The sequence below is a fragment of the Gavia stellata genome, chromosome 10 (assembly GCF_030936135.1).
Source record: "Gavia stellata isolate bGavSte3 chromosome 10, bGavSte3.hap2, whole genome shotgun sequence".
In the NCBI taxonomy this organism is placed as follows: Eukaryota; Metazoa; Chordata; class Aves; order Gaviiformes; family Gaviidae; genus Gavia; species Gavia stellata.
In genome coordinates this window covers 384561-410084 of record NC_082603.1, presented here as the reverse complement: position 1 = coordinate 410084, position 25524 = coordinate 384561, and positions in this window count along the sequence as shown.

Here is a 25524-nt window from a genome sequence, read left to right as displayed (position 1 = left end):
TTCATTGACTTCGGTAGGATTGCTTTAATTTTAGTGAGCAGAGAATGTGAAAAACTGTATTTTGGAGGCAGAGATATTTATGTGCCAGCCTGAAAGGCCCAACCCCTTTTAAAGTTTCTTTCAGCCAGACCTTTTGGTTGGGCCTCAGAAGATCCTGGTTCCATACTAATGTATTTTCAGATGATCTTTCCATGAAACACCAGGTCTTCTATAGGGATGATACTTGGATGCCAACAAAACTCTGAGCATATACCTTTAAACTGTAATTGTCAGTGAGGACTTTGATAAAGCTCAGAAGGTTTGTGTTTTGATATACAGAAATTGGAAAAGGAGTATTTGGAGACCTTGATTGATTTCTCTCTCCGGTATTTCAGTGGTGCAGAAACCTTAGCAGATCTCAGGATTTCTCTATTCTACTGCATTAATCAAGCTTTATGAACAGATTATTGGGAGTTACTGGTTTGTTTCCCTTGTTGACCACGTAGAGAGAAAATTCATTGTGCACAGTTGTCTCTCCTTTATCCAAAGAATTCATTTTGAAACAGCCGGGAAAATTACTGTCCTAGTGATATGTCAGACTGCCATCCCTATGCTTTTCCCTATGGAAAGCAACTCCAAAGTGATATCACGTCCCATAATTTATAGGGTGAGGGAGCAGAAGCTCCACAAAGTGGCACAATCAGGATGATTAGATAGATCGCATATAGACAATGCAACATTGGAATTCACTAGACTTCAGGGAGTCTAGGTGCTCCATGACTGTGAATAAAAGGGAATTAAAATTTAGCCTGTGGGTTTTATTCATTACCTGTTAATTCCCTGAAACTTGGGGAAACTCTTTTTGATTTCTGTGGTACCTTCCTTCGTTACCAATTCCTGTGCACACATTTAGACTCACGAGGGAGTGGTTTGTAAGGTTTGACTAGAATCTCCTTCCTGATAAAACCCCCTCATTCTCCCAGGATTGTTGAATCTCACCAGGACCCTGTGCATAAATCAGGGCTGCTTGGATAAGTGTTAGTTTGCAGTTCTCTCACAGATACAAAAGTATGTAGGCTAATGTACTCTAATTTAATTTTTACTCTTATTATAAACCTAAATTCCCTGAATTTGAGGAGTACAGTCCTAAGCACAGTAGGCACATTTCTGTGAGAGAAAATGAAATAAAAATGAGGTTTTAAACCCTGAAATTAGGTTTTGTGCCATAAATGATGCTTTGGTACCAAAAAAAAAAAAGGCTTTGCACCCTAAAGATGTGTCTTTGGATGCTCAAAGTGAGGCTTTGGACATTAAAATAATGAGGGTTTGTACCTTAAATGCTAAGTTTGACACTAAAATGGGGCTTTGGGCCTGAAAAATGAGTACTTGGACTCTCAAAATGAGGCTTCCTGCACCTAAAAATAAGGGTTTAGGCCCTAAAAATGAAACTGTGTGCACTAAAAAAAAGCTATGGGTAATAAAAGACAGGTTTGGACGCTAAAAATGAGGATTTGGGCCCTAAAAATGAGGGTTTGGGCACTAAAAATGATGGACTAGGCTCCTGCACTTGGGTCATAACATCCCCACGCAATGCTACAGGCTTGGGGACAAGTGGCTGGAAAGCTCCCCCGCAGAAAAGGACCTGGGGGTGTTGGTCGACAGCCGGCTGAATATGAGCCCACAGTGTGCCCAGGTGGCCAAGAAGGCCAACAGCATCCTGGCCTGTATCAGAAACAGTGTGGCCAGCAGGAGTAGGGAGGTGATCGTGCCCCTGTACTCGGCGCTGGTGAGGCTGCACCTCGAATCCTGTGTTCAGTTTTGGGCCCCTCACTACAAGAAGGACATTGAGGTGCTGGAGCGTGTCCAGAGAAGGGCGACAAAGCTGGTGAGGGGTCTGGAACACAAGTCTGATGAGGAGCGGCTGAGGGAGCTGGGGTTGTTTAGTCTGCAGAAAAGGAGGCTGAGGGGAGACCTTATTGCTCTCTACAACTACCTGAAAGGGGTTTGTGGTGAGGTGGGTGTCGATCTTTTTGCCCAGGTAGCAAGTGACAGGACGAGAGGAAATGGCCTCTGGTAGCACCAGGGGAGGTTTAGGCTGGATATTAGGAAAAAATGTCTTTACAGAAAGGGTTGTGATGCACTAGAACAGGCTGTCCAGGGAAGTGGTTGAGTCACCATCTCTGGAGTTATTTAAAAGATGTATGGATGTGGCACGTGGGGACCTTGTTCCGTGGTGGACTTGACAGTGTTAGGTTAATAGATGGACTTGATAATCTTAAGGGTCTTTTCCAAGCTAAATGATTCTATGATGCTATGAACCAAATAATATACATTGTTTTCACTCTGCATAAAACAACCTAAGGACAGATTTCAAGGGGTTTGGATTCAGGCTGCTATGCCTTCTAGCCATGAAACTTGATTATGAATAGAATAGCTGTGTGATATGAAGCCAGGTATATACAAAGAATAAAATTACAGTTCTCTTGCTGCCACCTATGGAACTTTAAGACAAATGTGGGTGGGAGGACTGCTGCTAGGAAAAAGAAAACATGAATACTGTTTTGCCACACTTTCATGATAAGTGACTGTTAAAATGCCAAGGTTTTTTTTCCAGAATAGCGAGCTATGATTCTGATCTCTATTAAGACCACATATATTATGACTAGGAAAGCAGAGAGTTAGATTGATATGCATTTTCTCTGCAAAAATACTTTGATGGTTGTCAGGAATTTTCAGTAAATTTTATATCTAAGGAAAAAATGGATTTCTGTATGAGATTCTTGAAGAATAGGAGTGCTTATCAATGACATAGCAAAGGTGAAAACAACAGCAATAAATGATTTGCAGCATTCTTGTAGCCCTGGGTAACTATTTAGACTATTTTTATGGTTTATATCAGTCTTCTGCTTTTTACTCTTGGCTAAGCAGTCAATTTTTTAAGAGCCACCACAAATGAACACAGAGTAGCAAGAAGATTGGATGGCACAAGGTAATGGACATAAATAAATATGGTGCAATTTAAACAGCTTCTGCAAAATGTATAAGTTGAACTGTTTGCAACCTGTCAAGAAAAAACAATCACATTCCACAGGATAAGACTTTAGTGAAGTTGTCCCTCCAATGTACAGGATTAGTTGAAAAGTCAAATAAGGTGGAAATTGGTGTTAAAAGGAGGCTAGAAAATAATGTGGGAAACGGTATAACTTTGTTAGGTAATTCAATGACATCCTTATCTGAAGTGCTACTTTCACACTGAGTATAATCCTCTTAAAAAGCAATCAAAATAATGAAGCGAACCAAGTAATAGAACAAAACTAAGATAAATGCTAAGGAAAAGCATTTGTTATTAACTTGCAGTAGTCAGAATGGTTTTGATGGAGAGCAGCTTAGAGTGAGGCTCTGTTTTGAACATAGACAACAGAAACATAGATGTAGCTGTGTAGGTACACATACAGAGATACAGAATAATGTCCTTATGGCCACGCTGTGTGTAAGAGTAAAAAGTATGAAATGCCTCGTGAAGGGATGGAGTTAATTATTTTCATAGCAGCCCATATGATGCTGTGTTTTAGATTTATGATGAAACAGTGCTGATAATACACTAATGTTTTGGCTGTTGCTGAGTAGTACCCGCACTGTGTCAAGGCTTCTCTTTTTTCCATGCCACCCCATGGTGAGAAGTCTGGGAATGGCCAAGAAATTGGGAGGTGACACCACCCAGACAGCTGACCCCAAATTGACCAAAGGGATATTCCATGCCATATAACATCATGTTCAGGAATAAAAACCGAGCAGAGGAGAAGGTTCGTCAGGCAAGTAGCCATTGCCTGGAGACTGGCTGGGCATCGGTCTGCCTCTGGGAGATGGTAGATGATTGCCTTTGCATCACTTGGGGTTTTTTCCCCTCTTTCTTTCACTTATTAAACTGTTTTTATCTCAATTCATGAGTTTTCTCACTTTTTCTCTTCCTATTCTCTCTCCCATCCAGCTGCAGGAGGGAGTGAGTGAGTGGCCATGTGGTGCTTGCCTGCTGGCCAGGGTCAACTGACCATAAACATTCAGCACTGGCCATTCCTTCAAATATGGATAGATTGACCAAGTGATTGATCTGTTATCATAAGTAGTTGGAATATGATTTGGAGTTTTCAGGGACAGTTTTATATTTAGGAAGAACCTCAACACTTCCAGCAGCTTATGAAAAACTCTTATTAAAGACTATTTAAATCTTTTGTTTCTCAGCGTAAATCCCCCTTTCAATCTTAAGAGAACAAGCTTCTTTATAAGATATTCAGTGCTTCCTGCTCTGACCTTTAAATATTATTTTGACACCAAAGATATAGCAAATACTTCAGGTGTTTTGTATACATTTATAGAAATATATAAACCTGAAAAACATGCAAGACATAGTTATCTGAACATTTAAAAATTCTATAAAAGTAAAATTCGGGGTGTTGTTACTTTATCTCAAATACTTCTTGTGACAGCAAACAAAATCTTATATCTGTCAAGTCAAGTTATATCCAGCCTCAAATTATCATGATGTGTCCAAGACCTATTATTGGTTTCATTCTATCAAAAATGAACTATCTTAGTATTGCAATAAAATAAATATAACTTGACAAGAAATACCATGAAAGTTGGAAAAACCATACTTTAGATTTAAAGAAGTAACAATGGAAATGAAGGTTCTCTAAAATGGAGCGATTAGCATCACCTGTTCAAATTCTCCATTTTGATAAATATCAAACACATTAACCACACCAAGGAATATTAAGATATGAAACATAATCAATGTTGACCATTTATTGTAAATTTAGGTAGATTCAGCTATAATAATTTTATTTATTGCCATTAAGTATAAAATAACTCCTATTACCCATATTCTACCATGGCTTCTTATTTCATCACACTTGCGTGTACACTGGGGCAGGGTGGGGCACTGTCTTTTCAATGATTCAAGACAGGCCATGAATACTTTCAGTGATTCCTAAGAAACTCACCACTACATACATGGGTGATTAACAATTAATTGCTATTATTTCTTATAATTATTAGACGCATCTAGGCTCCATTTTCCACAGGTTAGACCAGATAATCTTTCAAGGTCCCTTCCAGCCTGGGCTCTTTTATGGTTCTATGAAAAGAGCAAACTGTTACTAGTAAGGTTTACTCCAGTGAATTTGCTATATGCCATTCATTCATTGCTAATAGGTGAGGTCCAAGATTATATCATGAGAGTTAATACATTTCTAAGCATCATTAAACTGTAGAGGAGAAAAAAATTACTTGCAAGATTAGTAATAGAGAATGTGTTCACTGATTACTTCATCCTCTCCTTTCAAATCTTGGCTTCAGTAAGTCAAAGCTCTGCAGAGATTCATTCTTCTTTATTTACATGACTGCTGTCCATTTATACTCCTCAGCTATATTAAATGGGAAGAGCATACATTCCTACTTTAAGTTCTGGTTCAGTTATATTCATAAATGTAAAATGATGACAAAACCGTTACTTTGCATCTTCCTTTTCTTTCCCTTTCTCCCCAATATTTCTGATAACTTCAGAACACTGATAATTCCAAAGTTGTGTTATAGTATTTTTGTTAGATTTGGTTGGATTTGGGTAGTGTCTCTTGGCTCTAAGTCATTACTATTTGTTCCTTCATTTTGAATTTCTGAAGCTACAATTTTCTGAAACTATAAATCAGAAACTTTCAAATCCATATTTATCACTAATAGACAAATATGAACACAGTCAAGAAGCGGCAGAAAATGTATATGGTTCTAACTACAAATAAACTATTTTTTGGGGGTAAAAAACTAATTGAGATTTACATTGATGAGCTGAATATCGATGGTTGAATATTTCTCATAAATGAAAAGAGCATTTACTAAGGAGAAGTTGACACACACACACACACAGAGTATTACTGTGTCCTTCACCAAAATAGATATTGCAAACTTTTAAGGGATGTAAAGTGCATTGCTAGACTGCTATACACTACAACAGAGGGAGTACATACAGAGACCTGTTTTTGTTATGCTTTTAGTAGTAGCTGTTAGTTTATTTTATCAATAATAAAAACCATTAGGGGGAAAAAAAAAAAGAGGGGATGACTCTTCTTTGTGTAAAAAGCATGTTTCCTGGGAAAAGTTTGAGGACATAATATGACTGTCAAAATTTAGGCACTAATTGAACAAATTCAGCTGCACAATGTCATCCTTATTGATATGAGTACTCCCACTGAAAATGGGCAATGTGCAACTGCAAGGTGTAGAGAAGGAACGCTTGCAGATTACAATGACTTCTACAAAATTGGAATTCAGTCCTAGAATAATTTGTACCATTTCAAATTCTCTTGTGCTCAGGCAATTTGGAAGTACGTTTTATCAAAGTAATATTGGCAATTTTAGGCAAACTCATTTTGTGTGTGATCATTCTTTAATTGTTTCACGAATTAATAATCTTCACAGTCCAAGGAGAAATGCCAAAGACATATATTTCCAGTAAGTGATATATGCAACAGCAGCATTAGACTCATTCAGCTGATGGCTGTACCTTGTACTGTCATTATGTTTTTTCTATGGTATTTCAGTAGAATAGGTGGACACCTACAACGTGGAGATTAAGGCTAATTCAGTTCCTGGGATGCTGTGAGCTATTTGGCTGAAATTCAACTTTTTTTCCCAGGAGTGTGAAATCAACTTGCTGAGAAAAAATTGTTCAGAAGACCTGGAAAATATAAACCATTCCAACCTCAGGAGAAATGGCAAAAATGTAGAGGATTGCAGAAGCTTTTACTAATTTAGGGTCTAACCATGCACACTCCAAGGGACAAGTTATGATAGAAATTAGTCACTGGGGGACTCACCTATCCTTTGGAACATCAGATTCCTTTAGCAAGGAAACAAGAACAACAGATATCCCCCACCATCACTTCCCTTTCCCTGCAGCAGTGGGAAAATGGCAGAACATCCTGGCAAAGCTACTGTGAAGCACTGCAACCAATATGGCCATAGCTGGTACCTACTGCTCCGTGGTTCAGAAGAGGAGCAGACAGGATCATGATTACTTAGTACTAAATTATTTTCTTCTCATGTGCCCATGTACCCAATAAATATTTTAATTTTACAAAGATCTAAATACTGGAAAGAAATGGAAAGGAAAATCTTCAAGCACACTCTTTTTCTTGTCTTTTTGGATAGAATTTACGTATCTGTGACTTGGGAAAATGAAAGAAAAATGAAACATTTCATTTGAATATGTGTGTTGTACCATGTATTTTTTCTATCTCATTCTAGCAACACGATGGCTTCCAACTCCTCCTGTTTGTTGCCCATGCTGTGTGCATTGGCATAGAGGCACTTCAGCTCGGCTGTCAGCCATGTCACCTTTTTAGAGAAACACATCTTAATTCCTTTGAAGTATTTCACCGGTGTTTCCCTGTTGGCTCCTACTACCTTAGGAGCCCCTGGCTCATCTCTGTAAGACTTCAAGTGTGCTCCAGTGTATCCAGCAAGTTTCAGAGCAACAGACTGAGGACCCTTGCTAGCACCCCGTCCCTTTAACCTTGGTATGTCATCCCACAGCTTGTCACGGGCAAGCCTAATATTATCTCCCTCCCCTTTCAAGTCCAGTTTAAAGCTCTGTAAATCAGCCCTGCTAGCTCATGAGCAAAAATTCTCTTCCCCCTTTGAGAAAGATGAACCCCATCTGACACCAGCACGCCTGATGCCATGTAGACCATCCCATTATCAAAAAACCCAAATTGTGACACCAGCCACAGAGCCATGTATTAACACACTGGGTCTGTCTGTTTCCTCCAATATTGCTACCCACAACTGGAAGGATAGAGGAAAAGTTCACCTGTGCTCTGGATTTCTTTACCAACCGTTCCAAGGCCCTGAAGTCTCTTTGACCACACTTGGACTATGCGTTCCAGCTTCATCACCACCCACATGGAAGACAAATAATGGGTAACACTCCGAGGGCCGTACCAGACTAGGAAGTTTCCTAGTGATGTCCTTAACCCAGACCCCAGGGAGGCAGCAGACTTCCCTAAGAGGAGGGTCTCTCCAGCATATTGGACCCTCTGTTCCCCTCAGAAGGGAGTCACTCACAACTATAACCCATCTCTTCTTCCTCGTGCAGGTGGTCATGAGGCGTGGGGTAGGCCTTTCTGACCTTGGCAACACCTCTGGCATAGATGGACCATAATCCACATCATCAGTTGACTGACCTTCCCCATCCAGAGCCTCATACTTATTGTACAGAGGCACCTGGGAAGGCAAGGTAGGCAAGGAGGGGGTTTGCTTGCTGCCCCGAGTGTGGACTTGCCTCCATTCACTTATTTCTTTTAAGCTGCTGCCTTCTGCCTGGCGGGGGGAAGATCCAGGATCCTCTTAATCTTGCTTTATTTTCTGGTGGCTGTTCCTGTTTCTGTCTCGGGTAGGGCAGAGTATGGTTCCACCAGTCTATCTCTTTCTCAGACTCCCTGATGTTCCTTAACCTTTATACTTCCTCTTGTAGCTCTGCCACCAGGCTGAGCAGATTGTCTGCTTGGTCACACCTCACGCAGCTGTTCTTGCTACTGCAACCAGTTAGTAGTGAAAGCTCTGGCACACCATGCAGCCTGAGGCCTGGATGGCTGAATGTTTTCGTGGGAGCTCTGTCTGGGTTGCCACATCCATCCTGGTGAGTGCGGAGGACATGACTTTCTGCTGGGTGGATACCATAGCTAAGCACCTTCTCAGAGGGCGATGACTGCCAATTGAACTGACCTTCCGAGCTGGGAGGGTGACAACGCCCTTCCTGCATGCCCTTCTGTGTGAACTGCCCTGCGAACTGCCGCGCCATGCCCTGGCTGACGTGCCACACGCTGTTTGCCCACTCTGTTGGCAGTGCTCCTGATCGCTAGTGCTCCCCAGGGTGCTCTGTATTGGTGTGGGGGTGGCCGCGGCTGTCCTGGCAATGCCCAGGCCTCATCAGTGACTCCTGCAAGAGCTGCTGGCTCCTGGCGGGTCTCTCCGCTGCCTCAGAAAAACCCCTGTACACCAAGATCTGCCACTCTGCTGCAGGCCAGGCCAGCTCCAAATCAGCTCGCCTCAGTGCCTGACTGCTAGTTTCAGTTACAGTGCATCTAAATCATGGCTGTAAATGCATTCTTTCAGATCTCTACTCAGATCACCAATGAAAGGATAGTGAGCAATAGGAATCTGATTCAATCCCCTTTTCTAAATCATCGTCAAGTATAACAGTGCTTGGAAAAGTAGAAAACGGAGTAAGATCTGCAGTGTTCACATGGAGCTAGAAGGAACTCAAGAGTGTATAGAGACTCAGAAAACTGAAATACACTTGCTTCTTTCTCTGAATTGCCAGCTCACTGAGAAAGATGGCAAGTTTAAAAGGTAAAACCTTCCTCTTTGCCTTATCTGTGTATTATTGTTTTCCCTAGTGCAGTGATCCTGACCAGAAGACTACTGTGCATCAAGGAGTTAGTGATCCATAGTACAGTCAACCTGAGCTTGCCCAAGCCTGTGCTGAGCTGTGCTGCACATCCAGTGTGGCCTTCAGGCTGTTCTGTGCTGCAAAAATCTCATTTCTGCAGGATAAACTCAGCCCGATCACTGGAACAGAGCAGCCTGCAGGCAGCTCCCACTAGGTACCAGCAAGTGCACTGCCTGCATGGCCGTGGCTTTATCTAAAAGTGCAGCAAAAAGTTCTCATAAGACCACCATTTATGTTTTGGCTGTAGAAATGATAGATAGAGTTGTTTCCTTGTAAGAAAATCTTATAATAGCTCAAATAACTGAAAGGGGAGAGTCCCTGCTGTGGATGGGGTCTGCATGGAATGCTCAGAGTGGTCAGAGTCCTGTTTGATGCTACACCACTCAGTTCTCCCAGCATCTAAAGGGATGTAAGATTATCCATTTTTCTCTTCTCATAGTGTTAGCTCTAATAAACAGTATTGTGAACGAAACCTTACCGAGTCTGAGTGCCTTTCTTACTGGGATCATAATAGACCAGCATCTCCTGGTGCAAAACACGTAGGAACTAAACAAGATATGGCATGAAAATGGTACCAAGAATCTTGCTAGCTGGATTATTGTGAATATTAATGCATTTAGATATGCATTCTAACACAGACCCAATGATAAAAAAACCCTATTCTCAACTGCATTCTATAGCTGTTTCTGTATGCAGTAATAAATAGAGATGTAAAATTACTTCTGCATTACTGTGCTTATGAGTAGTGTTGATCTGATTAGTTGCTTGGATGCACAATTTAGGCATCCAAAGGACTCAAAATTTAAGACTGTTTACATGAATGAGACACTTTCTGGGGAAAAGACGGTATCGTGACTCTGTATTGAAGTCTTCCACTGTTGACAAATTGTAGCTCAATGTTATTCTCTGGTCTATTTTTTCCCAGTGGAAACAATGGAATCATAGTATAGTTGATAGTGTTCAGCCACCCCCCACCATAAAAAATGTCTGTCTTATGTTCAAATGGTATTTCCTGTATGTCAGTTCCTGCCCCTTGCCTCTTGTCTTGTCACTGGCAGCCACTGAGACGAGTCTGTCTTCTATATACTCTTCTATCAGATATTTATACACATTGATAAGATCCCCCCAAGCCTTCTCTTCTCCAGGCTAAACAATCTCACCTCTGTCAGTCTTGCCTCATATGACAGATGCTTTAGTCTCTTAATCGTCTTAGTGGACTCACCATCTTCACTATCTTTCTTGTACTGGAGAGCTCAGAACTGGACAGAGCTCTCCAAATGCGACTTCAGCAGTGCTGAGCAGAGGGCAAGAATCATGTCCCTCAACCTGTTGGCAATGCTTTTCCAAATACAGCCAAGGTTATTGCTGGCCATCTTTGCCATGAGGGCATGTTGCTGGCTTGTCTTCAGCTTCTTGTCCACCAGGACCCCCACGTCCTTCTCTGCAAAGTTACTTTCCAGCCAGTTGACCCCATGCCTGTACTAGTGCATGGGGTTGTTCCTCCTCAGGTGCTGCATTTCCCTTCATTGAACTTCATGGGGTTCCTCTTTGTCCCTTTCTCCAGCCTGCTGAGGTCCCTCTGAAAGGCAGCACAAACATCTGGTGTATCAGCTACTCCTCCCAGTTTTGTATGATCTGTAGACTTGCTCAGGGTGCACTTTGATGCATTGTCCTGACCATTAATGAGGATCTTAAACAGTATAGATGTCAACTCCTGGGATATACAGTTAGTGTAGCTGGCTTCCAGCTGGACTTCATTGTCGCTGATCACAACCACTTGAGCCTAGCAGTTAAGCTAGTTTTCAGTCCACCTCACAGTCTATTTATCTAGCCTGTACTTCATCAGCTTGCCTATCAGGATGCCATGGGACACAGCATGTTACTCAAGTTGAAGTAAACAATATCCACTGCTCTCACCTCATCCATTAGTCCAGTCAGTTTGTTGTAGAAGCCTATCAGGCTGGTTAAGCACAATATCCTTTTGTAAATCCTGCTGAGTATTCACAATCACCTTCTTCTCCTTCATGTGTTTGGAAATGGTTTCCATGATTATTTGCACCATCATATTCCCAGGGATCACGGTGAGGCTCATCAGCCTGTAGATCCCTGGATCCTCTTCTCTCCTTTTTGAATACAGGAGTGAAATTTGCACTCTTCTAGGCCTTTTAAACCTTCCCCAGTGGCCATGGCATTTCAAAGGTAATTGAGAGTGGCCTCGCAGTAACACCAGCTGTTTCCCTCAGCCGTCATGGATATCATCCCATCAGGGCCCATGGACTTGTTTATGTACAGTTTAAATGTCTCCCGATGTGATCCTCCCCCAAGTCTTCCTTGCTCTGGACTTTTCCACTGGTCTCAGGGATTCCTGAAGGCCAGTATTACCAGCAAAGTCAAAGTCAAAGACAAAGAAGGTATTCAGTACCTCAGTCTTTTCCATGTCCTATTTCGCCAGATGTCCTGCCTCATTCAGCAGTGGGCCCAAAGTTTACCTAGTCTTCCTTTTACTGCTGATGTTCTTTCAGTAACCTTTCTTGTTGCCCTTCACATCTCTTGTTTTGCCTGGTTTGAAAGGTTTTGCCTTTCCTAACCCCAAATCTGCTTGAATAGTGTCTGTCTCTCTCCCAGATCACCTGCCCATGCTTCCACCTGTTGTATACTTCCTTTTCTAGCTTAAGTATTTTCAGGAGCTCTTTTTTTCATCTGTACAGGCCTCCTGCTACTGTTGCTTTTTACCTTACTCAGAGAAGGTGGTCACTGAAAATTAACCAGCTGTCTTGGAATCCTCTTCACTCCAAGATGATCTTCTGTGGGATTCTTCCAAGCAAACTCCCTGAGGAGGCCAAAGTTTGTTCTCTCAAAAGCTAGTGATCCTACTACTAGTCATGTTCCCCACTCTCAGGATCCTGAACACAACCATCATATGCTCTCTTCAGTGAAGACTGCCCTCAGCCTTTATATGCCTCACTGTTCTTCCTTGTTTCTAAAAATCAGATAAAGCTGATTACCTGACCCTGTTGACTCCTTGATCACCCATGTTAGGAAGCTGTAACTAATGTTTTCCAGAAGCCTCTTGGATTGCTTGTGACCAGCTGTGTTGTCCTACCAGCAGCTATTGGAGTAGTCAAAGTCCCCCATGAGGTCCAGGGCCTGTGAAAATGAGGCTTCCAGTTTCACAGAATTTCACAGAATTATAGGGGTTGGAAGGGACCTCTGGAGATCATCTAGTCCAACCCCCCCACCAGAGCAGGTTTGCCTAGAGCAGGTTGCACAAGAATGCGTCCAGGCAAGTTTTTAATATCTCCAGAGAAGGAGGCTCCACAACTTCTCTGGGCAGCTTGTAGTTTGATTTAAAAAGAATTAGAGAAGCATTATTGCATCAGTCTTGCATCCTTAAAAAGGCAATATGAATTAAAAAAGAAATTGTTCCTGGACACAGATTGTGTCTGCCAAATTTCAGACCCGAGAGCATTTTTTTCATTAACATTAGGAGTTTGACAAGCCCTTGGTTACAGCCATGCCCCTAGGCAGTGCTGCAATGTGCCATTCCTATGATTGTTCCAAGTCATGCAGTTATGTTAAAAACCCACCTTCATCTGTTTTAAAGCAGCAGATGCATGCTAGAATTAATTCCATCTAAATTGTACCAGAGGTAATAAAAATAATGAAGATACTCACATACATTTAAGATGTACCTGACACTGATAGCTGCCTTCAAGAAGAGATACGTAAGTCAGTCAGCTCTCTCTGATTCACTGAAGCTGGTTTTCCTAGTGCTTTAAAAGAAGGTTATTGAGCTAGATGAACCAAACAGAATACTTAGTCTGATTAGAAGTACACTTCTTGCAAAAAGTGCAGTGATCCTATTTGGAGCCCTTCAAGTTAATTTTACCATCTACCACCCACAATTGAATCTGCCTTTTTAATACATCCTAGATATGACTGGAATATTTTAAAACACAAAAAATCTGAGTAGAGTAAGCAGATTGTTGGGAACAAATATTTTTTTTTCTTGGATGGGAGGGTAATGCACATCCAAGTTTCATTTCTGTTTTCACTCAAATTAATGACCTACTTTTTGTCTCTCACTCACTTTTCTTGTCAGAAGGCAGATCTCTTAAATTATTAGTGACTGTTTTAAGAAACTTATAAGCAAATGCCATGTCAGTTTATATTAGACTTTGTAGGCAGATTAAAAAGCAGACTGAAATCTTTGCCTCATGTATTCTGATGTAACTATTATATAAGTTATAATAACAAATTTTAAATGAATGAATAATGCATCAAATATTCAAATTAGGTTCTGTTGTCAAAAGCTGCAGTAGATTTACCGTCCAAGCCATTATTCAGGATATTCTTGGAAGTTGAACTAATGTTATATATGTGATTATAGGAAAAGGAGTGGTAGTGATTAAAGAAAGTATTGTGCAAATTCACTGCTTACATAAATTGTTTACTGGCTTTTAACACAATTTGTCAGTCACTACTGGCAGCCAGTCCTCATGCGCTGAATTGAAAAAAACATGTTTTCACAGAATCACAGAATCACTAAGGTTGGAAAAGACCTGTAAGATCATCAAGTCCAACAATCAACTAACACCACCATGCCCATTAAACCATGTCCCACAATGCCACGTCCACAAGTTCCTTGAACACCTCCAGTGAGGGTGACTCTACCACCTCCCTGGGCAACTTCACAGAATCACAGAATCACAAAGGTTGGAAAAGACCTGTAAGATCATCAAGTCCAACCATAAAAAAAACCAAAAACAAACAAACAAAAAAAAAAACCCCAACCACAAAACACACCACAACCCACACCAAAACAACCCACCCACACCACACAGCACCATGCCCATCAAGCCACATCCCACAATGCCATATCTACACGCTCGTTGAATACCTCCAGGGAGGGTGACTCCACTACCTCCCTGACCAGCCTGTTCCAGTGTTTCACCACTCTCTCAGTAAAGAAAATTTTCCTAATATCCAGTCTGAACCTCCCCTGGCGCAACTTGAGGCCATTTCCTCTAGTCCTGTCACTAGTCACTTGAGAGAAGAGACCAACACCCACCTCTCTGCAACCTCCTTTCAGGTAGTTGTAGAGAGCGATAAGATCTCCCCTCAGCCTCCTCTTCTCCAGACTGAACAACCCCAGTTCCCTCAGCCACTCCTCATCAGACTTGTGCTCCAGACTCCTCACCAGCTTCGTCGCCCTTCTCTGGACGCGCTCCAGCACCTCAATGTCCTTCTTGTAGTGAGGGGCCCAAAACTGAACACAGCATTCGAGGTGCGGCCTCACCAGCACCGAGTACAGGGGCACGATCACCTCCCTACTCCTGCTGGCCACACTGTTTCTGATACAGACCAGGATGCTGTTGGCCTTCTTGGCCACCTGGGCACACTGCTGGCTCATCTTCAGCCGGCTGTCGACCAACACCCCCAGGTCCTTTTCTGCAGGGGAGCTTTCCAGCCACTCGTCCCCAAGCCTGTAGCGTTGCATGGGGTTGTTGTGGCCGAAGTGTAGAACCCAGCACTTGGCCTTATTGAACTTCATCCAATTGTCCTCAGCCCATCGATCCAGCCTGTCCAGAACCCTCTGCAGAGCCTTCCTACCCTCAAGCAGATCAACACTCCCGCCCAACTTGGTGTCATCTGCAAACTTGCTGAGGGAGCACTCAATCCCCTCATCTAGATCATCGATAAATATCTTACACAAGACCGGCCCCAAAACTGAGCCCTGGGGGACTCCGCTTGTGACCGGCCACCAACTGGTTTTCCTTCCATTCACCACAACTCTCTGGTCTCAGCCGTCCAGCCAGTTTTCAGACACTTAAAGGCCAAACATCACAGCTAATTTTAAAATCATGTCGTTCACATTGACAAACTGGAGAAAATTGATTTCTTATGGGCCTCTTATTTTCCAAGGATGATGGATTTCAAACACTTATGAAAAAGTGTCAGCCTGACATCTTTCCTAGTACCCAGGAAAAGATTTAGTAGCTTGCATATAGTCTCTTTTTTAAACACTGAAGCCAAAGTCAGCAAGCACCATCAGGGTAAAACCTGCAGAGCACCGTCCACAACTCCTGCAGGTTATGAGAAATTCTGAAGGCAAAGGGAAAATGAAAATATCATCAAGTTAGTTACAAAGTAGCTGAAGTTCTTGTTAAACCACAACAGTTTTCCTCAAATAAAAAGCTGTATGGGCAAGAATAAATGAGGTCACAGGGGAAGAAAATAACTTTCCCCATGTTTTTCCCCTCATTAGAAAGTCATTTGAACTAAATCTCACATATTTCCAGGGAATTTTGATTTCAGTAATTTCAAGGTACAGATTACATTCTTTTGTCTGGTAGCTGGGTTTCTGAAGTAGGCAAGAATTTCTGTAAATGTTGAGAGATAATTAGTTTTGTATAGCAACACAACTAAGGTTAACCTCCCTTTGAGGCTCAGTGTATTCAATTAATATTGCATATTGTGCTGGACTGGACAGCTGCTGTGTTTTTACAATGTCTTGATGCTGAGCAGGTGGCAGAATGTGTGTCTTGTAGGAAAGTTGGAAATATCAAAATTTTAATTAATTATACAAAATAATTAGGTTTCCTACAATAGAAATTCCAATAAATTTCACTTAAGAAACATCATTTTATTTCTTTTTCAAAAGGAAAATGGTATTAATGTATAAAAAAATGCATCTGATGGGCTTAAACTATCCAATATGAATAAGATTGACATTTATATTTAAATAAAATATATAAAAGTCTAAGCAAGTCAAAGTTCTATAGTAAAATTATTACTCTGCCTATCAGAATTAAAGATTTTAAACATTATGAAGGCAAAATATTCACTGCAAATAAGTTAAGCAACTTAAAGCAATAACTACAAATTATATTCATAAAATGGTGATCCAAATCAACATATTTCCTTCAACTTAGAGAAGAATGCATTTTCTAAAGAAAAGCAAGTCAGTCAAGAACATTTTACGCTATCTCTAGAGCTGGCTTTTTAAAGCTAAGTGTTTAAATAGCATGCATTGTGTAAAACAGCAGTGAGTATAAGTGTCCTGGGTTTAAATATGTCAGGAACGTTTGCTTGGGGTTGAATTTAAGTTATTAACACAAGCACAATTCCAGGTAATTTTATGTTCTCTACTGCTATTATGACCTGCATCAGCACAGCCGGATTGCCTAACCTGTCCTGTACCTGCACTGTTTCCATACAGTCTTCCTCATCTGAATTCAGCTATGGCAAAGCAGCATTACCTTCAGTAGAATGGGGAAAAAAGAAAAATGAAATTGGGTGGGATTTGAGCCACTGATATTCCTTACTTTGCTTTCTTTGGGTTGTGGTTACAGAATCACAGAGTCACAAAATGATAGGGGTTGGAAGGTTCACCCAGAGCAAGTTGCACAGGAATGTGTCCAGGCGAGTTTTGAATATCTCCAGAAGAGACTCCACAACCTCTCTGGGCAGCTTGTTTGAGTGCTCTGCCACCCTCAAAGTCAAGAAGTTCCTCCTCATGTTTAGATGGAACTTCCTATGACCAAGTTTGTGCCCGTTACCTCTTGTGTCCTGTCACTGGGCACCACTGAAAAAAGACTGGCCCCATCCTCCTGGCACCTACCCCTTCAGTATTTATAAGCATTCATAAGATCCCCCCTCAATCTTCTCTTCTCCAGACTAAAAAGACCCAAGTCCCTCAGCCTTTCCTTGTAAGAAAGATGTTCCAGTCCCCTAATCATAGTTCTCTTTGAGTGCTTGACCTCTCTGTCTTTGGAAGATCTTTTGACACAATTTGAGATTTAAAATGCATACATATTTGGAACATCACTACCTGCCATGTGAAAGAAAATTTTCAAGAAAATATTAGTTTTCTGGTTATACTTTACCAACTTAGATGGCAGGCATGGAATTCATTACCACAAGTTCAGTGTTAGACACTGTTGGGACTGTAGGAGTAAGCCATGTCTTTACCATGTGTTGCAGCCAATAACTAATTACAGTCACTCTTCACCCCTTTTCTCTCCCCTTTTGCCCCAAAAAAAACTGTTTCTTCTTGAACTACTCATCTGAGAAAGAGCCATATCTAATAGCAATCCATTTAGGGTTTTGTTGGGGAAGCATAACTCCTTATGGCAGGAAACTGTTTACTGTTTTTCTTGCATGACAGCTATTAATTTCTTCACGACCCAGAGCGTTCATATCATTAAAATTTATTGAGCCAACCATTTGTACCCACAAGCCTCTTTGAAACTGCTTAAAGGCAGAGAATAGCAATATTTCAGTTGTTCCTTAAGATTCACCCTAAAGTTAGTTCTTGCAGAATCTTTGCAGTTCTCTGTGCATGTATATATGAGCATATACATAATCCTCATTTAAACCTTATTTCTATTCTAATCATGCCAGCTATTTACTCTGAAATCTTTTCCCTGATATCTTCTTTTGTCATCTAACCTCATTCTTGCATGCTGAACCCGAGTAAGTTGTATGGTTTATGCTGCTTTGTCTGAAACAAGAAGAAAGGAAAGCCAGCCTGTAAAAAACCATGATGTTTCATGCCTGTGGCTTCAGTGTTTTACCCAATTCTCTTCCTTTATCTCTTTTCTCTGTGGCCAATAGAAAGCATGGACCGCCAGCCTCTGCTGTTCCATCTGATAACAGCCAGCTATGATGTTCAAGTGGCCACCACAAGAGATTTGGATATTGGGGAGAAACTAGAACAAACAAAAATCTGGCTGATTTGAAACTCTCAGACACTGCCTTACAATTATCTGAAACCTATAAACAGTACCACATGATGCTGCCTATAACTTACCCATGTCTGTGTCTTTTTCAACCCTTCAGATGGATGATTTATTTTCCATTTGATAAATGTTTATCTATTGACAAATTTTATTTTTATGTGTGCTGGTTTTGGCTGGGATAGAGTTAATTTTCTTCATAGTAGCTAGTAGGGGGCTCTGTTTTGGATTTGTGCTGAAAATAGTGTTGATAACACAGGGATGTTTTAGTTACTGCTGAGCAGTGCTTACACAGAGTCAAGGCCTTTTCTGCTCTTCACACCACCCCACCAGCGACTAGGCTGGGGGTGCACAAGAAGCTGGGAGGGGACACAGGTGGGACAGCTGACCCCAGCTGACCAAAGGGATATTCCATACCATAGGACGTCATGCTCAGCATATAAAGCTGGGGGAAGAAGAAGGAAGAGGGGGACATTCGGAGTAATGGTGTTTGTCTTCCCAAGTAACCTTTAGGCATGATGGAGCCCTGCTTTCCTGGAGATGGCTGAAAACCTGCCTGCCCGATGGGAAGCGGTGAATGAATTCCTTCTTTTGCTTTGCTTGCCTGCATGGCTTTTGCTTTACCTATTAAACTGTCTTTATCTCAACCCACAAGTTTTCTCACTTTTACTCTTCCGATTCTCTCCCCCACCCCACCTGGGGGGAGTGAGCGAGCAGCTGTGTGGTGCTTAGTTGCTGGCTGGGGTTAAACCACTACATTATGAGACCTTTAAAATTATTTTTTACAGTGTCAAGTGTTTCTCTTACATTGACTGACCACCCAGCAATATAACTAAATACTATATTTTTCCAAGGATTTAAACATTTGAAAAGCAGTGGAACAGGGGAAATTTGATCTGGATAAATCAGACTGGGCTGTATTTCAAGTTCTGAGAGAGCTTGAGCAGTGACTCAGCTAAGCTTAGTTGGACTGTTTTATTCTATGACTTGATTTCTCATCTTGTAAGACTATTCTCCCTTAAAAAGGATTAAGGACTATGAATTTGTGTAATGGCACTAAATACAATTCTTACTGTGTACGTATGTATACCAATAATTTTTTTCTAATGGCAGCTGCTAATTTAGAGAAGGTTTATTAGAGACTGATGCCTAAATACAGAGAAGTTTGAATTCAACCAAACAGAAAATAAAAGTTCCCAATACCTTGTTGCATCTGAGCAAGCCTCCAAAGAGCTGCCTTTTTCTAGAATCTAATTTAAAAGATCAGTAAGAAAGAGTCAGTGTTTTACTAAAATGCTCTATAACTTAGTGTTAACTATACCTTGCACAATTTTTCATAGCAATTGCAGCATTACCAAAATGCCACTGTAATATTCACACTGCAGTATACAACAGTGGTGCTTCACAGTTTTCGAACCTAGGAGTGTCTCTTTGAACATGATCTGACTTAGGCTAGTTGCAGAGGGTTTTCAGCGATTGTAGTTACTGGGTTTGAGTCTTGCAACCTTGCACTGTACCCAAATACTTGTTATGCAGGCGAGGGTGAACAGATGGAGTTCTGTTCGTTAGCAAGGAGGATGCTAACATAATAAAGTTACAGTAAGCCACTGATATTTGTTCTTGTGGTTTTCATTCACCAATATGTCCTGCAAAAGTAGTTCTACTTGAGTATATGCATAACATGTTTAAGTTCAGCTGACAAGAAGCCCCAATGGCTCTAAAGATAGCTATCAGTCTTGAACAGGGCAGATACAGTATCTTTTTACAAAGGCTGACAGCTCTGAATTGCTGTCTCCTGTTTTCCGTTTACAAAACCCACACCCCCCGCCCGCAGCCTTTGGCAGACCTCTTACTTCTCTAAAAGATTGCTGAATGAAAGGCAGAATTAATGTGGGACCCAAATGTTTGTTATGAGCACTTTCTTTATTTAATCTTTCTCATATTTCTTTCCTCTGCTTTTATAAAATTGCTGACAGCAAATACTACCTGTCCTATTTGAGCTCTGTTGTTAGTTTTGATGAGTCTTTTTTTAGACATTTTCCTCTTCGCATGTTTTATACAGTTTGGTTTTATTCACTCCCGTCTCAGAAAAGGACTTAACTCACAACTAACTGTGAGTCACTGCTTGCAGAAAGATGGAAGAAGGCATTCTATTTTGGCAACAGAAGAAAATGCTGCACTAAGGGATGCTATCAACTATAGATATTTACATGGCATCACAGCATACAATCTGGTTTTGCAGACAATGAACTCAGGCATATAGGAAAAAAATTATTTCATCCAATATCCTACAGAGGTACTTGGGTAGAAGAAGAAATTGGACTGGTGTCTCTTGCGCCTTCTATCTTAATCTATGCATTCATTTTCTCGTTAGTATGCAAGGTAGCTCCCAGTTAGGCAAAATATTTTTACAACAAAACCAAAAGCATGTTCTTCTTATGATACTTAGAAGTGTCCAATACCCAGTACTGAAAGATAAAAACATATAAGTGAATGCTTGAGACTGCATCAAACTGTATCTCATCTTTCAGTGTATTTACTTCACTGCTGTAGCATTAAGGCAGTTAGTGGGACACATGCTATGGAACGTTAAGATGAATTATAAAAAGACATCCAAAAAAGAAAAGTTTTCAAACTGTGTCATTAATTGCTTTTCTCTTTTGAAGCCTCTTTCTAACATATTTGTCATGTTCTGAGATTGTAGACTAGCAGCAGAGCTGAAAAGACCAATCCAATTTTTCGTTTGTAACAACTTGTGTTGTCACTGAGGTTGGCACAGAATGGAGAGAAAGTGTGTTCACTAGTGAAAATGAGAGACAATAAACCACGCTTGTTGAGTTATACCCCTTACTCTACCACTAACTCAATGTCACAAGTCTCTTTTTAGTCATTAAATTGGTGAAACAGTGAGACAGCCACCCCCCAACCTTTTGAGAGCTCTTGATGAATAAACGTCTTTTCTTTCCCCTGCTTCTCTCTTTTCCTAAAGGAACTAGAAGATGTTACACCAAAAGGCTGGAGCAGTTCAAATACGACTATTCTCACTGTATGGTTGAATTTCTGTTCAGGAAACATTTGACAGCAAGATCTTTTCCCTTGCTTTCTATATGAAAAAAATAACAAGCTTGGCCTGGAAGAAGATGAAGAAAGATTTAAATCCATGAGATAACCATCCGACATTCTAAAATGGCATAATCAAGCACAGATTTATATTGCTTCCTACTGTCTGGCATTCCAGCTAGTAGTTTATTGCAATGTCCTTGCTAGCTGCCCTTCCCATCTCTTCAAGAACTCAGTGGCAGTTTGTAAAGTAGAAAATGTTTTGTATACAAGGTGATAACGATGTATTGTAAATAGATATGAACGCATCCTCCCTCTGCTGTGAACTACCTGGGCTCCTACTGTTGCATTAGAGCATAGCTTATGACAAATCAGTCTATACCCTGTCACTCAGGTGGTTGAATACAAAGTGACGTCAACCAATGGTGGCACAGTTGCTTCTTTAGGATTGTTTTGAAGCCTGGTTCAGAGCGCAGTCATCCTATCTGTTATGCAAAATAGGAACCCGGTTTGCAGATCCGCTTTCAAGAAGACACAGGCTAAGCGTGAGTATTCAGTTGCTTTTATTGATTATACTCACAAGTCCTCTGGCAACGGGAAGCCCCGGGACCTTGCAGGGAAGCAGGAGGGGATTACCAGGCACAGCAGAGCATCGGTCCATGCTGAAGGCTTCAGCCAGGGGTTCAGTCTCAAATGTTTTTCCTAGGAAGGGGGTGGGGGCAGGGGCAGGTTGCTCTTGCACACTATTAACTATGATACATGATACAGCTATGTGCAGTCAACAAGATGTGTAGCCACTTTAGAGAATCACAGAATCACAGAATCACTAAGGTTGGAAAAGACCTGTAAGATCATCAAGTCCAAACATCAACCCAACACCACCACGCCCATTAAACCAGGTCCCACAATGCCACGTCCACATGTTCCTTGAACACCTCCAGCGAGGGTGACTCCACCACCTCCCTGGGCAGCCTGTTCTAGTGTTTCACTACGCTCTCAGTAAAGAAATATTTCCTAATATCCAGTCTGAACCTCCCCTGGCGCAACTTGAGGCCATTTCCTCTTGTCCTATCACTTCTCACTTGGGAAAAGAGACCAACACTCACCTCCCCACAACCCCCTTTCAGGTAGTTGTAGAGAGCCATGAGGTCTCCCCTCAGCCTCCTCTTCTTCAGGCGAAACAACCCCAGCTCCCTCAGCCGCTCCTCATCAGACTTGTGCTCCAGACCCCTCACCAGCTTCGTCGCCCTTCTCTGGACACGCTCCAGCACCTCAATGTCCTTCTTGGAGTGAGGGGCCCAAAACTGAACACAGTATTCGAGGTGCGGCCTCACCAGCGCTGAGTACAGAGATATGATCACCTCCCTACTCCTGCTGGCCACACTGTTTCTGATACAGGCCAGGATGCCGTTGGCCTTCTTGGCCACCTGGGCACACTGCTGGCTCACATTCAGCCAGCTGTCAATCAACACCCCCAGGTCCTTTTCTGCGGGGGAGCTTTCCAGCCACTCGTCCCCAAGCCTGTAGCGTTGCATGGGGTTGTTGTGACCAAAGTGCAAGACCCGGCACTTGGCCTTGTTGAACCGCATAAAATTGTCCTCAGCCCATCCATCCAGCCTGTCCAGATCCCTCTGCAGAGGGTGTCCTGGTCTGATAAGCATGAGCTTGCTACTTCTCTGGCCGTGGTTCAAGAACACTGAGGGATTGTACTTCAAGGATGTTCCAAAGTTTAACTGAAGTTCAGTAGGTGCTAAGCAACAGGGTGCATGAGTCAACAAACTCCTGTCCCCTTGCCCATCTTCTGAATTCTTTGTTCCCATTACATTATCTGATTAACAAAGACAGCAAATCCACCCGTTAAATGTTTGCAAAGTGAGAGCTTAAAGCATGTTTATCCACCGTCTCGAATTGTCAGAAGTAACAACCAATATATCACACAAGTATTTTCACCCATCCATGCTACCATTCATGTTAAATGTCAGAGCACTGAGGTCACTAGTGAGACCTAATGGCCCTGAGAGCCCCTGACGGGATCCCCACTTACACTCACAGGCCCAGGAGCTCAATTTATGCTCAGCCCTGGGCTTGAGCCCTTGCCTGAGCTTTATTGGAGGCGTTTTGGTCGTTAGCCATGCCCATGGCCAGCCATGGATCCTGTTGATCTGGACCCCATCCCATGGACTTGCCTCCTTCCTTGGTCTTTACGCTATGACTGTTGCCTGTTGACTGCTGGACCTGAACTTAATCTATAACTTGAATTTCTCTCTTCACCTTGGACCTGCCTCATCAGCATATTGCCTTATGATCTGGGCTCTTGGTTGAACTTAGCCATTATCTTTGCCCTCCTCCCTTGCTGGGTGTGGTAGGATGGGCTCTGGCTGAGGAGGACCTGCCTTGCAAGCCATGGGATCCTCCTTGGCTCCTGGCTCACCTTATCTTAGGGAGCAGGTGGCTTGGGCTGCAGCCTGACAGTGAGCTCAGGCCTTCTCAAGCCCTGAGCTCTACATGGAGCCTGGTCTGGGATTGTGCCAGGCTTTGCCCCCCATGACTTCTGAGGGACAAACTCTGCCATAGGCTCTGATGTCCCCACAGTTCCAACCCTTTGCCCAATCACAGGCTCCTGAGTCAACCTCCCAGTGCTAGAGGTGTGGCCCAGACCCTTCTTTCTCCCTCATGCCCACCTGGCTTCTGCAGCTGATCCAGAGATAGCCCAACTCCCTCTTATTCCTCCTAGGCCAGTCCAGACTCCAGTGCTTGTCAGGGGCAATCTAACACCCCCCACTGCCCCAGTCCCCCAGGCCTAAGTCTTTCATGACATGTCCCTTTATAGTTTGATGTCCTTCCAAACTGTCCCCTGGTTGTCTGGCTTTGTCTCCTGAAATAGCCCACTGACAACCCACAGCAATTAAATCACTGTATGGCAAGCCCCTTCTGAGCCCAGATCTCTGTAGGGTGTCAGGACACCCCTTTGTGGGAGGGGACGCTTCTGTCAGAGCCCTGAGGGCACCACTGAGCCTTAATGGCCCTGACCAGCCTCACCTCACCTATACCCACGGGCCCAAGAGCTCTGAGCTCAGCCTTCCACCTTCAGTATGTTCTTGAACTATGCTGGAGGAGCGCTGGTCTTCAGCTCAGCCACAGCTGTGTCTGCGCCATGGAGTTCCTTGATCTCGACCTCACCCTATAGACTGACGGCCTAGCTTGACCTCAGCCCTTTCCTTGTCACTATGGACTTGTCCAACAATCACTGTGTCTGCTTCTAACCCTGACTTATATCTTGAACTATGACCTGCCACATCACCATGATATTGCCGTATGATTTGGACTCAGTTGTACCTGGCCACAGCCTCTTGCCTCACTTGGGCATCATGGGATGGCTCTTTCTGGCAGGGCCTCTGACTTGCCAGCTGTGGGATCCAAAGGGGATTCCGCAGCTCCAGCAAAGGGATCCCCATCAGCTCCCGGCTTGCCTTCCCTTAGGGAGTAGCTGGCCCACACTGCTAATTTAAAAGAAGGTGACAAGTTTTTTAAGCTTTTCTGTATACATTGTTAATTAAGTATTTATGACTTGCAATGTGACATGTAGTTATTTATAAAAAGGCTAACATTAAATTATGTTTTCCAAAAATGGGTGACGTGTCACACAACTGCAGCTAATACAGTATTAGGCTCCAAATAAAAAAAAAAAATATTTTTATCATACTTTTATTATACCCTATAATATAAATTAATTACTCCCATGGCTGCTATATTGTGAAACAAAAAGGAACACTTTTCATTAACTGCTTTATAATTTATTGCAGTTTTTTGATACTATATTGCTGTAGGTGAATTCTAATTAGTTAGTGACGAGGTGCAGACTTTAATTGAGATACTCTTCTGCCAACTTCATCAAGAGGTAAAAATAGATAATATTTAAAGTGCATCTCCTTAAACACATATTGGTTTTTTCCTTACTGCTCAATTTAAAAAAAAAACCAAACCAAACCAAACCTCACAAAAAACAATTGGGAATGCCTTTTTAATCTCTGCTCTGTTCTGTTATGAAGCACTGAACTATGCAGTCAGTTCTACTAGATGGATTTCTAATATATGCTAACAGGGCATCCATCTGATTTTTATTCATTAAACGATGCTACTGAGTATGTTAGACTTATTAGCTTAATCAGTTTCATTTTGCTAGAATATAGAATATATTCTTAGATTGTCCATATCAAAGAAAGGAGATGTAGATTTCCA